General features: G+C 34.5%; 1 pseudogene; it reads left to right on the top strand.

The window, feature by feature from the left end:
• Positions 1-8,006: 8,006 nt before the first annotated feature.
• On the top strand, positions 8,007-8,114 carry LOC111741524 (annotated as a pseudogene).
• Positions 8,115-13,976: the final 5,862 nt, after the last annotated feature.

The following is a 13,976-nucleotide window of genomic DNA, read 5'->3' on the forward strand; positions in this document are numbered from 1 at the left end:
TATATGACAAACCCTCAGCCAACATTAAACTTAATGGTGAAAAACTAAAAACCTTTCCTCTAAGATCAGGAACAAGGCAAGGCTGTCCGCTATTGCTATTCTTATTCGATATAACTTTGGAGGTCCTAGCAAGTGCAATCAGACAAGAGAAAGATATAAAATGCATCCAAATAGGAAACGAAGTCACTTGTCACTATTTGCAGATGACATGATTCTATATATAGAAAACCCTAAAGACCATACTAGAACACTACTAGAAATAATAAGCAAATACAGTAACATCTCTGGATACAAAATCAATGTTCAAAAATCCATAGCATTCCTATACTCTAATAATGAAGTGTCAGAAAAAGAAGTGGAAAAAAAATTCCTTTTGCAATTGCAATAAAAAGAATAAAATACCTAGGAATAAATTTAACAAAACAAGTGAAGGACCTATATAATGAAAACTATAAGATCCTATTAAGAGAAATTGAAGAAGATACAAAGAAATGGAAATATATTCCGTGTTCTTGGATTGGAAGAATCAACATAGTTAAAATGACCATATTACTTAATGCATTATACAGATTTAATTCAATCTCCATCAAAATCCCATTGGCATTTTTAAAGGAAATAGAATAAAAAATCATCAGATTTGTATGGAGGCACACAAGACTCCGAATTGCCAAAGCCATCCTGAGAAAAAAGAACGAGGCTGGAGGCATCACTCTGACTGACTTCAAATTATACTACAAAGCAACAGTAATCAAAATGGCATGGTATAGGCAGCAAAGCAGACACATGGATCAGTGGAACAGAATCGAAAGTCTAGAAGTAAACCCACATTTATATGGGTAAATATTTTTTGACAAAAAAGCCAAAAACATACACTGGAAAAAGGAAAGCCTCCTCAATAAATGGTTTTGTGAAAAATGAAAAGCCATCTATAAACGAATGATACTAGACTGTTATCACCACACACCAAAACTAACTCAAAATGAATTAAGGACCTTAATATAAGATCTGAAACAATAAAATGCATTGAAGAAAACATAGGAATGAAACTCATGGACTTTGGACTTAAAGAGGATTTTATGAATTTGACCTCAACGGCAAGGGAAATGAAAACAAATATAAATGAATGGGACTATAACAAACTAAAAAGCTTCTGCACAAAAAAAAAACTGTCAATAAGGTAAAGAGAGAACCATCTGAATGGGAAAATATATTTGCAAACAATGTCTTTGATAAGAGCCTAGTATCCAAAATACACAAGGAACTCATATGACTCATAATACACACACACACACACACACACACACACACACACACACACACACACACACAAATGTACCAATCAAAAATGGACAGAAGACCTGAACAGACACTTCTCCCTCCTTAGAGGACATACAAATGGCTAACAAATATATTAAAAGATGCTCAATATTGCTATCTATTAGTGAAATGCAAATCAAAACCATAATGAGATACCATTTCACACCTATTAGAATAGCTATAATCAACAGGTCAAATAATAACAAATGTTGGAGAGGAAGCAGAGAAAAAGGAACCCTCATACACTGCTGGTGGGACTGCAAATTGATACAGCCACTATGAAAAACAGTATGGAGTGTCCTCAAAAAACTAAGAATTGATCTAACATATGATCCAGTAATCCCTCTACTGGGTATTTACCCCAAAGACTTCAAAACCCATATTCGAAAAGATAGTTGCACACCAATGTTCATAGCAGCATTATTCACAATGGCCAGGACATGGAAGCAAATGATGTGTCCTACAATAGATAACTGGCTAAAGAAGCTGTGGTACATATATACAATGGAATATTACTCAGCCATAAGAAGAGATGAAATACTGCCATTTGCAATGACTTGGATGGACCTCGAGATAATCATGCTAAGTGAAATAAGCCCGACAGAAAAAGTTGAAAATCAACAAAAAAACAGGAGACACAAACAGAGACACATGCACAAGGACTATAGACTAGTGGTTACCAGATGTAGGGGATGAGGGACAAGGAGGTAGGTAGATGGTTAAAGGAGGTCAAATACAGGGTGGTACTGGAGGGTGATGTGGGCAAAGGGGATCAAATATATGGTAGCTGAAGGAAACTGGACTTTTGGTCATAAACACAATAGAATATACAGATGTTAAATTATAATGTACACCTGAAAATTATATAATTGTATTAACCAATACCACCCCAATAAACTTAAATAAACATATATCACCAAATGCTAAAGACTCAAAACACTTGTAATATTAAACATTAAAATAAATGTGAGCTATATATACATTTAAGAAAAATTAATAAAAACAAGTAAGATAATCATTTACCAACCTACTTACTATAGCTCAGGGTTGTGAGTGGCCTGAGGCACTCCCCACAGCTCAGGACGCAAGGCAAGAACCCTCTCTGGGCAGGACTCAGGGCATGCTCACACCTCAGACTGAGGCAATTTAAACATGCCAATTTGCTTAATGTGCACGTCTTTGGGATATGAGAGGAATCCAGAGTACCCAGAGAAAATCCATACAGACATAGGGGCAATGTGCAAACTCCACGTCAACAGTGGTTTCAGCTGGGAATCAATTTTTTTTTCATGAACATTATAAGGAAATAACATTGAATGAAATGATGTTATTTGAGGACCTAAAAATGAAAAATAACATGGTCATATCAATAAATGCAGAAAAAGCACTTTGAAAAATCTAAGACCCACTCATGATAAAAATCTCTCAAGAAAGAGGAACAGAGGAGAAATTCTTTGACTTGATAAAAGCTACAAAAAACCTATAGCTAATATCATCCATAATGGGAGATACAAGAAGCTTTCCCATTAAGATCAGGAAAAAAGCAAAGATGTTTCTTCTCGCCACTCCTTTTCCACATCTTATTGGAAGTCCTTGTTAATACCAGAAGGCAAGAAAATGAAATAAAATTTTCAATAATTGGGAAGAAAACCACAAAACTGTTTTTGTTTACAGTTGACCTGATCATCCACATAGAATATACAGAATATACAGAATAATTGACAAAAAAAAAATTCCTGGAACTAATAACCAATTATAGTAAACAGCAAATGAGGAAAATATACAAAAATCAATTACTTTCCTATATACCAACAACGAACAAGTGAAATTTGAAATTAGAATACAATTTGCATTAGCACATCAAAAATGAAATACTTAGGTATAAATCTAACAAAATATGTACAAGATATATATGAGGAAAACTGTAAAACTTTGGTAAACAAATTCAGAGAACTAAATAAATAGAAAAATACTCCATGTTTATGAATAGAAAGACAATGTTATCAAAATATCAGTTTTGTCCAACTTGATCTATAGATTGAAAACAATCCCAATAAAAATCTCAGTATAATTAATGAATATTGACAAACTGATTCTAAAGTTCATATGGAGGGGCAATATTGAAGATGAAAATTAGAGAATTGATATTATCAAACTTTATGAGATAAAGTTATTAAGATAGTGTGGGATACTGAATGAATAGACAAACAGAACAATGGAACAAATAGAGACCCCAGAAACAAACCCCTATAAATGTAGACCACTGATCTTTGACAAATGAGCAAAGGCAATACAGTGGTGCTGAAAAAACTGTACATCATGTGCACAAAAAAAGAATCTAGACACAGACGTTATACCCTTTACAAATATTAACTCAAAATGAATTATAGATCTACAGGGAAAATGCAAAACTATAAAACTCCTAGAATATAACATAAGAAAAAACCTATATGATCTTTGGTATGGTGATGTCTTCTTAGATACAATATCAAAGACATGATCTATTAAAGAAATAATTGATATGCTGGATTTCATTTAAATTAAAATCTTCTACTCTGTGAATACAATATCAAGAGGTTAGAAGACAAGCACAGACTGAAGGAAAACATTTGCAAAATACACATCTAATAAGGGACTGTTATCGAAAATATACAAAGAACTATGAAAGCTCAACAATAAGAAAGCAAACAGTTAGATTAAAAAATAGGCTGTAATGGATTTCCATTCAAGATAGCAGGGTAGGTAAACTCTGTGCTTGCTTCTTCTCGTGACTACATCAAAATTACAACTAAACTACAGAAAAATCATCATCGAGAATCACCTGAAGTCTAGCTGAACAAAAATCCTATAACTAAGGACAAACCGAAGAAGTCACCTTGAGACGGGTAGGGAGTGTGGCGGAGAAGCAGAAGGGGGCTGGTTGCCATATACATGTATAGCAATTAAAATAGGGAGGGATATCTTGCTTGCAGAGATTCCACTGGAGGAGCGAGGAGTCCCAGCTCCACACCAGGTTCTCCAGCCCAGAGTTTCAATGCCAATAAGAGAAGTTCCCACAACTTCTGGCTTTGAAAATCAGCAGAGGTTATGGCTGAGTGAGATGGAGGGTTGCGGAAGTCACAGGTGGCCATCTTAAAGTAAGGCCTATGCATGAACTTACTCATTTGCTGTGAGATCCAGCACTGGGGCAGCAGTTTGAAGGCACCAGGGACATATGGGTAGAAACTGAATTGTCTGGCTTCTAGGCAAAGGCTGGAGGGGCAGTTTTTTCTGAGACAGAAGTGCTGACAGGATCCATTGTTTCTCTGTTGAGACTTCCCCCCTCATTGTGTGCAGATGCAGGCAGCTGCAATATCTGGGTGTCCATCAATCTGGCTAACAAAGGTCGTCCTACCCAGGCAATTCCCTGAGACCCAACCCCTCCCGATTTGCCGGACCACCCAAGCCAATTCCAGTGAATTTTCTGTACAAATGGTCTGTCTTGGCTCATGCTGCAGACTTTTCTAAAATCTCTCAAAGGTTCAGAAACCCCAAACAAGCAGCATCTGGCTTTGGCATGCGCCATACTTCTTGTTGAGAAGCCCCAAGCCCAATAGTGGTGGCAGCCAGCCTTGGTTTGTGCCTTGGACTCTTGAGGCACTTCCAAACCCAGCATGGGTGGTGGCCACCTTCAAATTGCTTGGTGGCTTATGCCAGGTGGCCCCAAATCAGGTACAAGCTCGGCTGAACTTGACCTGTAGTAGGACCTTTCCCAGGAAAACTTGGGGCCAGTATACACAGTATATGGCTTGCTGGAGCACCAGATCCAAAGATGATGCACCCAAAGGGCAGCCTGAAAAGGCACCAGAGCCCTACTAAGTGAATCCTGCTCCATAAGGTCAGCCCTTCAACAACAGCTCTACTGTAGCCATGGCCAGTCTTCGCAACCAATGAGCTTGAAAGTCAATTCCCCCCATCAATGTGCAAACAGCAACCAAAACTCAAATATTACAGGAAGGCACACACAACTCATAGAAGGGACACACCTGGAGTATCACTGGGCCCCACAAAACACCTACTGCATAAGGCCACTCTACTAAGACTGGGAGACATAGCAGCCCTATATAATACATAGAAACAAATACAGAGACACAGGCAAAATGAAAGACAAAGAAACATGTTCCAACGGAAAGAATAGAACAAAGCTCCAGAAAGAAGAAATAAACAAAATAAGCAACCTACCAGAGGCAGAGTTAAAAACACTGATCATAAGTATGCTCAATAAACGTAGGGGAAGAGTAGATGAAATCAGTGAGGACTTTAACAAAGAAATAGGAAACACAAATATGAAATAGTCAGAAATGAAGACTACAATTACTGAAATAAAGAATATATTAGAGAGAACCAATAGATTAGACAAAGCAGAGGATAGAATCAGCCATTTAAAAGATAAGGTAGCAGAAAACACCCAATAAGAACTGCAACAAGAAAAACAAATTTTGAAAAATGAAGATAGTTTAAGGGACCTCTGGGACAACATCAAGCATAACAACATTTGCATCCTAGGAGTATCAGAAGGAGAAGAGAGAGAGCAAGGAGTTGAAAACTTATTTGAAGAAATAATGATGAAAAAATTCTTCAATCTGGTGAAAGAAATAGACATTCAATCTCAGGAAGCACAGAGAGTCCTAAACAAATGAACCCAAAGAGGACCACACCAAGACTCATCATAATTAAAATGTCAAAGGTTAAAGACAAAGAGAAAATCTTAAAAGAAGCAAGAAAAAAGCAATTAGTTAACTACAAGAGAGCTCCCATAAAGCTGTCAACTAATTTCTCAATAGAAACTCTTCAGGTTAGAAGAGATTGGCAAAAAATATTCAAAATAATAAAATGGCAATAATTGCATATACAAAACCCTTACATATGTTGCCTACAAGAGACTCACTTCTGATCAAAAGACACACACAGACTGAAAGTTAAGGAATGGAAAAAAGATAATTCATGAAAATGGAAATAACGACAAAAATCTGGGGTAGCAATACTTATACCAGACAAAATAGACATTAAAAAAAGGCTATAACAAGAGACAAAGAAGGACCCAGTAATACCAATTCTCGGTATTTATCTGAAGAAACGCAAAACACTCCTTCGAAGGGACATGTGCATCCATATGTTCATTTCAGCATTATTTACAATAGTCAAGATATGCAAGCAACCTGGGTGTCCATCAATAGATGAATGGATAAAGAAGAAGTGGTACATATATACAATGGAATATTAGTCATAAAAAATAATGAAATCTTGCCAACTGCAACAACATGGATAGACCTAGAGGGTATTATTTTGAGTGGAGTAAGTCAGATAGAGAAAGACAAATGCCGTATGACTTCACTTACATGTAGAATCTAAAGAATGAAATAAACAAACAGGAACAAACTCATTGATAATGGAGAGCATTTTGATGGTTGCCAGATGGGAGGAGGACTGGGAAATGAGTAAAAATGGGGAAGGGATTAAGAAGTACAAATTTGTAGTTACGAAAATAGTCATGGGGATGTAATGTATAGCATAAGGAATATAGTCAATAACGTTGTAATAACTATGTGTAGTATCAGATGGGTACTAGATTATTGAGGCAATCACTTTATAATTTATATAAATGTCTAATCATTATGTTGTACACCTAAAACTAATATATTTATGCCAATTGTAATTGAAAAATAAAAAAATATATTTACCAAATGAGCCTTAACAGACACCTCATCAAAGAAGATTTGCAGATGGCCAATCACATATAAAAAGAAGCTTCATATCATATGTCATCAGGGAAATGCAAATTAAAACAACAATGAGATACCATTACACATCTATTAAAATGGCAAAATCTGGAACATTGACACCACTTAATGTTGACAACTATGTGGTACAACATGAACTCTTACACTTTGCTGGTGAAAATGCAAAATGTTATTGCCACTTTGGAAGACAGTTTGGCATTTTTAAAAGTAAAACTAAACATATTCTTGCCATGCAATCCAGGCATTGGATTCCTTGATATTTACCCAGAGAAGCTAAAAACTTAAGTCCAAAAAGCCTACATACACATTTCTTGCAGCTTTATTCATAATTACCAATCTTGGAAGCAACCAAGATGTTCTTCAGTAGATGAATGGATAAATAATACCAAGACAATGGAATATTATTCAGTGTCAAAAAAATGAGCTGTCAAGCCATGAAAAGACATAGAGAAATTTTAAATGCATATTATTAAATTAGATAAGCCATTTTATAAAGTCTATATATGTATTATTCCAACTATATGATATTCTGTAAAAGGTAAAACTATAGAGACAACAAAAAGATCAGTGGTAACCAAGGGTAAAAGGGGCACACAGATTTTTAGAGCATTGAAAATACTCTCTATATAATTATAATGCTGAATACATGCCATACTTTTTCTAAATCCATAGAATGTACAATACCATGAGTAAAGCCTTAGGTAAAATATAGACTTTGGATGATTATGATGTGTCAGTATAGGTTCATCCTTGGTAAAATGTGTACCATTCTGGTAAGTGATTAATAATAGGGGAGGACATGTAGCAGGGAGCAGGGGTCAGGGTTGTATGAAAAATCTCTGCACTTGCCTCTGAATTTTGTTGTACACCCAAAACTGCTCTAAAAATAAAATCTTAAAAAGTTACATGATCGCTTCTTGGCCTTTTGGCTAAGATCAAGACTAGTATCTATTCTTATCAGTTTAAAATAGTCAAATGAAAAAAATAGTCAAATACTATATCTAAAGTCTACCTTATCAGTAATTATATTATATATGCAAATAGATTAAACACTAGAATTAAAATTCAGATACATCTCAAATGTATTATAAATTTTACTCAACTATTTGTTGCCTACAATATATACTTAGATTCAAAACATAATTAGGTTTAACGTAAAAGGATGGAAAATCATATACCATAAAAAACAGTAACCAAAAGAGAGTTGGAATGCCTACAATGCTATGAGCAATATTAAATCTTGACTCCTTGAAAAAATGACTACTTTAAGACTAGAAAAGAAATTACACAAAATGAGTCTTGAGCATCTTATAGTGTCAGAATGTTAGGAAGTTCTCAGACACATATACATACATACACACATGCACACACACACAACACACCACACACACATAATGGGAGTATGTTAAAGATGTCAAAGGGACACAGGGACCAACTGAAAAGAGATCCTAATGGCCAAAGCTGGAACAATTTGAGCAAAAAAAAAATCTATAAAATATATAAAATGGTATTTGGTTATAACTGAAAACATTAAAAAAGTGTGATTCCAACTAATATAAATAAATGTCTGAATAAATATATAAATGGGAGAGAATGGACAAACCTCCCCCATAAAGAAGAATTCCAAAAATGTCTACATATACTCTGACTGAAAAAATGGAGCGTAATTCTCCACTACTTAAGTGTGGGCTCCATAGCTAAATAAAGTATGGATTTTAGTTATAATGATTATATTGGTTTATTAATTGTGGCAAATGTACCATATTAATGTTAGGTATTAATAATAGGAAAAACTGGGTGTTGAGCATATAAGAACCATGTAGTGTCTTCACAACTTTTCTGTATATCTAAAATTAATCTAAAACAAAAAATATATATTTTAAAAATAGTTTATGCATGTTGGTATAAACTGAAGGAGACAAGAATAGAAGACTTGAACATTTTGCTCCCATCACTCACAGAGCAGTGAATGAAGTCTTTCAAATCATCTGGTAATGTATGATAGGGGGAAATATCCTAGAGGGGGAAAAATGAGAAAATTTTTTCAGACAAGAATTAGAAAAGTCTAAGATGAAAATGAAGACAATAGAAAGGATAATGCAATGAGTTGTTGCAAACTATGAACATTTTGGAATCAACAATATATATTATTATACAGTTTTCTTTATCTATTAACATTATAGGCTAATATATTCAAAGCTATATATATTGTATTTCATGAGAAATTCAAGGGATTTGTCAAAGGCTTTTTTTTTTTTCCCTGAAATATTCTCCTAATTCACTGACTTAGAACTTTTTTCTACTTGAGTCTTTCTTGACTAGAAGAGGACAGTGAATCAAACTTTAGCATTCATGCAATTTTGTAGAAAGATGAATTAAATGAGAAGGATGTAGCCTGTTTAAAATTCAGATTACAGACTGCTCCCACCATTGATTCTGACTGGGTTGATTTCTAGTAGAATCATGCTGGAAGATGGTCATGTTGATTGTCTTTAAAATTCAACTTGAGAAATAAGAGTTTATTAAAATCTCCATGAAAACCTATTTGTCTTACCTCATGAAAATGTAGTTCTATGCACATACAGTTCTATTTTCCTGGAAATGAAGAAATGGAAAGTAATGGACTGATATTAATCCCTTAAAGCATAATATTTGTATTTTTAATTGAACTGTCTAGGAATCCTATATTTTTATTTAATTTGATAAAGTATTTAAGCCAATAAGTGAGACACTTGAGAGGAGAAATTAGTTTTCAATTTTAAATGTGCTATCGAGGGTCTGAAAATATAGCTATAAAGTTCTTAAAGTCTAAAAAAAGATTCATTTATGCAAGATGAGTAAGTTCTAGAGTTGCTGTGCGACATCGTGCCTCTAGTTCATAACACTCTTGTGCACTCCAAATTTGTTAAAATGGTCAATCTCATGTTAAGTATTCTTAACAAAATAAAATAAAATCTTAAATAGGTCTTAAAAAATAACCACCAAAAATAATTTTTGTTCTTTGGAGCTTAAGTAGGAATCCGATAAGGGAGAATGAATAGATTTGGAAATTACATAAATCTAGAATTTATTTACTGTAAAATATTAGTTAAGCTGCTTAAACTTTTGAACTTCAGTTTTCTCACATTTCATATGCGAATAATAATATCTCAAGCATAGAGTTCTTAGGGTTATTCACTAAGATATTATGTGGAAGCATTTGGTAGATTGTCAGGCACAAACTTGGCACTTTGTAGCCAGGAATATACAAATCACTCATTATATTAGATTTAGGAATATTAGCCCTCGTAATTTAAAATTTGTTAGAATGGTAAATGCCATAAACAAGGGAATTTAAAAAGTGGCCATAGGCCACTACATTTCAAGCTGGAGATACCAAATTTTAAAAAAAGTTAAGTAATGTGCCCAAAGACACAGATTTTGTTTGTGCTGATTTCAGGCTCACAGCAGATATTTAGTCAGGTGAGTGACATGTACCCTATGGCACACCACCCAGAAATAATGTTTCCTACTATTTTTACAATAACTAAAGGCCACTCTTAAACTGAAAATCACATTTCTGGTCAGTTTAACTATTTAAATAACCTTTTCAGGAAAATGAATATGGAAAGCAAAAAAACTAACTAAATATGATCATTTTATTAAAGACAGATTTTCTTTCTAGTTATCTGTCGTAGAATAAGATTTTTAATTTTCTTTTTCCATTTTAGAACCTATTGGGAATGCAAACAGTCATTTAAATTTAAGCTTAAATTTTACCCCAAACAGCAGGAGGTATAGCTAATCCTTACTAAAGCTGGTGAACATTCATTTTCCCTATCCAGATATTACAGTGGATCAACTTGCTAAAATCCCCTTAGGATATGATCATGATTATATTATTTGGCTGATTCAATAAACAGGAAGAATAATTGCTAAGCTCTTCAGGGAACTGGTTGGGAAAATTATTCCCCAGATAGCCCTAGCAATTATTTACTTTGCTTAAACTTTCTTCTATTTTTGAAAAGAATACTTTTCAATGTAATAAGTATAAAAATATCTGAAGATTTGGACATCATCTACAAAGACAGTTAAATACAACTCAACAATGATGAGGAAGGAGGTTTCTAACACATCTTGATTCAAATGTGTCAATAGAAACTTCTCTTTCCTACCATAAGTTTTTTCCCATGATAATGGAGCAAAGACCATACGAGATACAGATATTAAACTTATAAAAGAGTGGGACAAAGGATTTTAGACAAATATGTTACACCAATTCTAGAGCATATGGCTGGATGTTGAAATACTCAGACTTCTGATCTGTGCTATCTCTTGATATTTAAGCCCCCTCTTGGATATCTAAACCCTCTGCCTTTGGGATTTCATTCAATCACATGGCTTTAACTATCATTTGCATACTGATGACTCCAATTTATCTCTTACCCTAACCTCTTCCTAAATTCTAGGCTTAAAAATCAAACCGACGATTCAATCCCCATTTAAATATTTAATTGGTATTTCAAAATACACCTGAAACAAAAAAGCTAGACAGTTTTCTAAAAAATAAAACAGAAACACCTATCTTTCCACATCTTCATCTCAGTAAATACTTTTAGCATCTACTCAGTTAATTAAACCAAATTCTGGGGTATATTTTTGAGTTCTCTCTTTCTCTTATACCTTGTATCCAATTCATTTCCTAATCAATTTTACTTTTAAAATATATCCCTAGTTTACTATTTGTTATATTCTCTACTGATACCGCACTAGTCCAAGCCATCACCATTGCTCACCTAGATTTCTACGACAGCCTCTGAGCCCATTGTCCTCTCTTTAATACATCTACAATATAGCAAACTAATCCTTAGATCTGGTATTTTCCTTTTTATGAGTTCCGCATGGCTTCATTTTGTAAGTGGAACAAAACTGATTCTTACTTCAACTTTCAAGGCTGATGATATGGCCCCTGCACAACTCTGCTCTCTTAACTAACCATAATGGCCTCCTTTTAAGGAAACTTTGTAATTTCTGCTTCATCTACCTAAATAGCTCTATATCTAGATTCTTTGCCTCATTTATGTCTTGGCTTAAATACCACATCTGGAGAGTAGATTTATGGAATTAATGTCTAATTCTAAATGGAAGCTAAAGAGAAAAAGACTAGTGTCTAGGAGAGAAAAATGTAGATAAGTTCAGTGGAAGCTCCTCCTCCCCTACTGATGGATATCGGAAAAGAGGTTATAGCAAATTCTGTTGGAGTTAGGAGTTAGGACTTAGGGAAACTCTTTGAGTTTCCTTCAGTGAAATCTCTTTTAACCTGCCTGGCCTCATTCCCAATCCCTTCACCAAACTGTCCCTATGGGACAAGGAGCAACTTAATCTGATAAACTGGACTTGTGTATTCCTGCCCCATTTCTTTCCCCACTGGAAACCCTATTCTACTAGATTCTCCTTGCTACATAGTTTATAGAGATAGCTTCTGCCTTTGAATTGAGTCGGTAAATTGGCCTACATCCCACTGAACTGCAGATATGTCATACCTTAATATCTGCTTCATCTGCAAAAGTTCTATATTGGTCCATATTTGCCTTATGTCACTTAATATATCTTTTAACTGCTCCAATATTCAAGTGCAGAAGAGGAATGGCATCTGTCAGAACTTCTTAAACTCCAAAAGCAGCATGTGCTCTTCCAGCATAGGTAACTAAAATGAACTACAGCTGGCTGTGAGCTAGAATCTGAAATGAAGCCTTGGTCTGACCTGAAACCAAGCAGTTGCACTTCTAGAAAAGGCCTTCTGTTTCAACATTAGAAGAAAAACTAATAATTGACATTTAATTAAAAAAAATGTGTATGACACTAACTCATAGCATGTAGGAAGGCTTAATAATTATATTTAAGTAATGAACAAATGAATGAATGGTGTTCTTTCTTTCCCTCAAGTGGCATAAGATACACATAATTCAACACCAGTAGGGATATAATTTGTTTGTCCCTGAAGATACAAACACAGCAGTAAAGCATACACGGCCACAAAATATATCCATTTATTCTACTTTTAAAATATATCCCTAATCCATCACTTATATTCTCTACTGAAAGTGCACTATTCCAAGCTATCATCACCAGTGCTCACCTGGATTCCTACAACAGCCTCTAAGCCCAAGGTAAGAGCAACCAAAGAAGATGAAAGACTAATGAAAATTATTCCAGTGGACAAAATTTCCAGACAATAATGACAAATGAATTCTTTCAGAAATAGAAGCAGTACATATACCTGAGTATTTTAGAGGATGTACACAGCAAACCAGCAGTGAAGAGATATATGAGAACATGGGGAAAATGGCAGTCTGAGAGAAATCAACAAGAAATACAGATTTATTAGTAGTACATCCACCAAACCTGGAGTAATTCTTCTTCTAACAGCTTTCTTTTAAGCAACTGAACCTGTTGGGTTATATTTTGCTAATTGCTTTTTTCTCCCTTGTCTTCCCTCAGGTTGGAAGTAAACATTACCCAGTAAGTAGCCTAAGAAATATTTTCTTGAAATTTTATTTAAACTCCACAAAACAGTGAGTCTAACAATGAAGGAAAAACTAAAACTAAAAACAGATCATACACCTTTTTATTCAATTATTTTGCTAGCTTCTCGCACTAAGCAATGATTCCATAAAAGTGGCAAACTCTTACTTTGTTAATTTCCATGAGACATTTAACAATTCTCATGACTCTTTTTTGAACAGAGACCTAAGCCTTTTAGGAAGAACTCCCAATTCACAGCTGTTTAGCATCATATTATCATGGTTTGTTATGACATCTGCCTAGATTTTCTCTTTGAAGACCAATTACCTAGTGAGCAATCAGATCAAGAGTAGTCAGTCTAATTCAATCACTTTA

The sequence above is a fragment of the Pteropus vampyrus genome, unplaced genomic scaffold (genome assembly GCF_000151845.1).
Source record: "Pteropus vampyrus isolate Shadow unplaced genomic scaffold, Pvam_2.0 Scaffold79, whole genome shotgun sequence".
NCBI classification, from domain to species: Eukaryota; Metazoa; Chordata; class Mammalia; order Chiroptera; family Pteropodidae; genus Pteropus; species Pteropus vampyrus.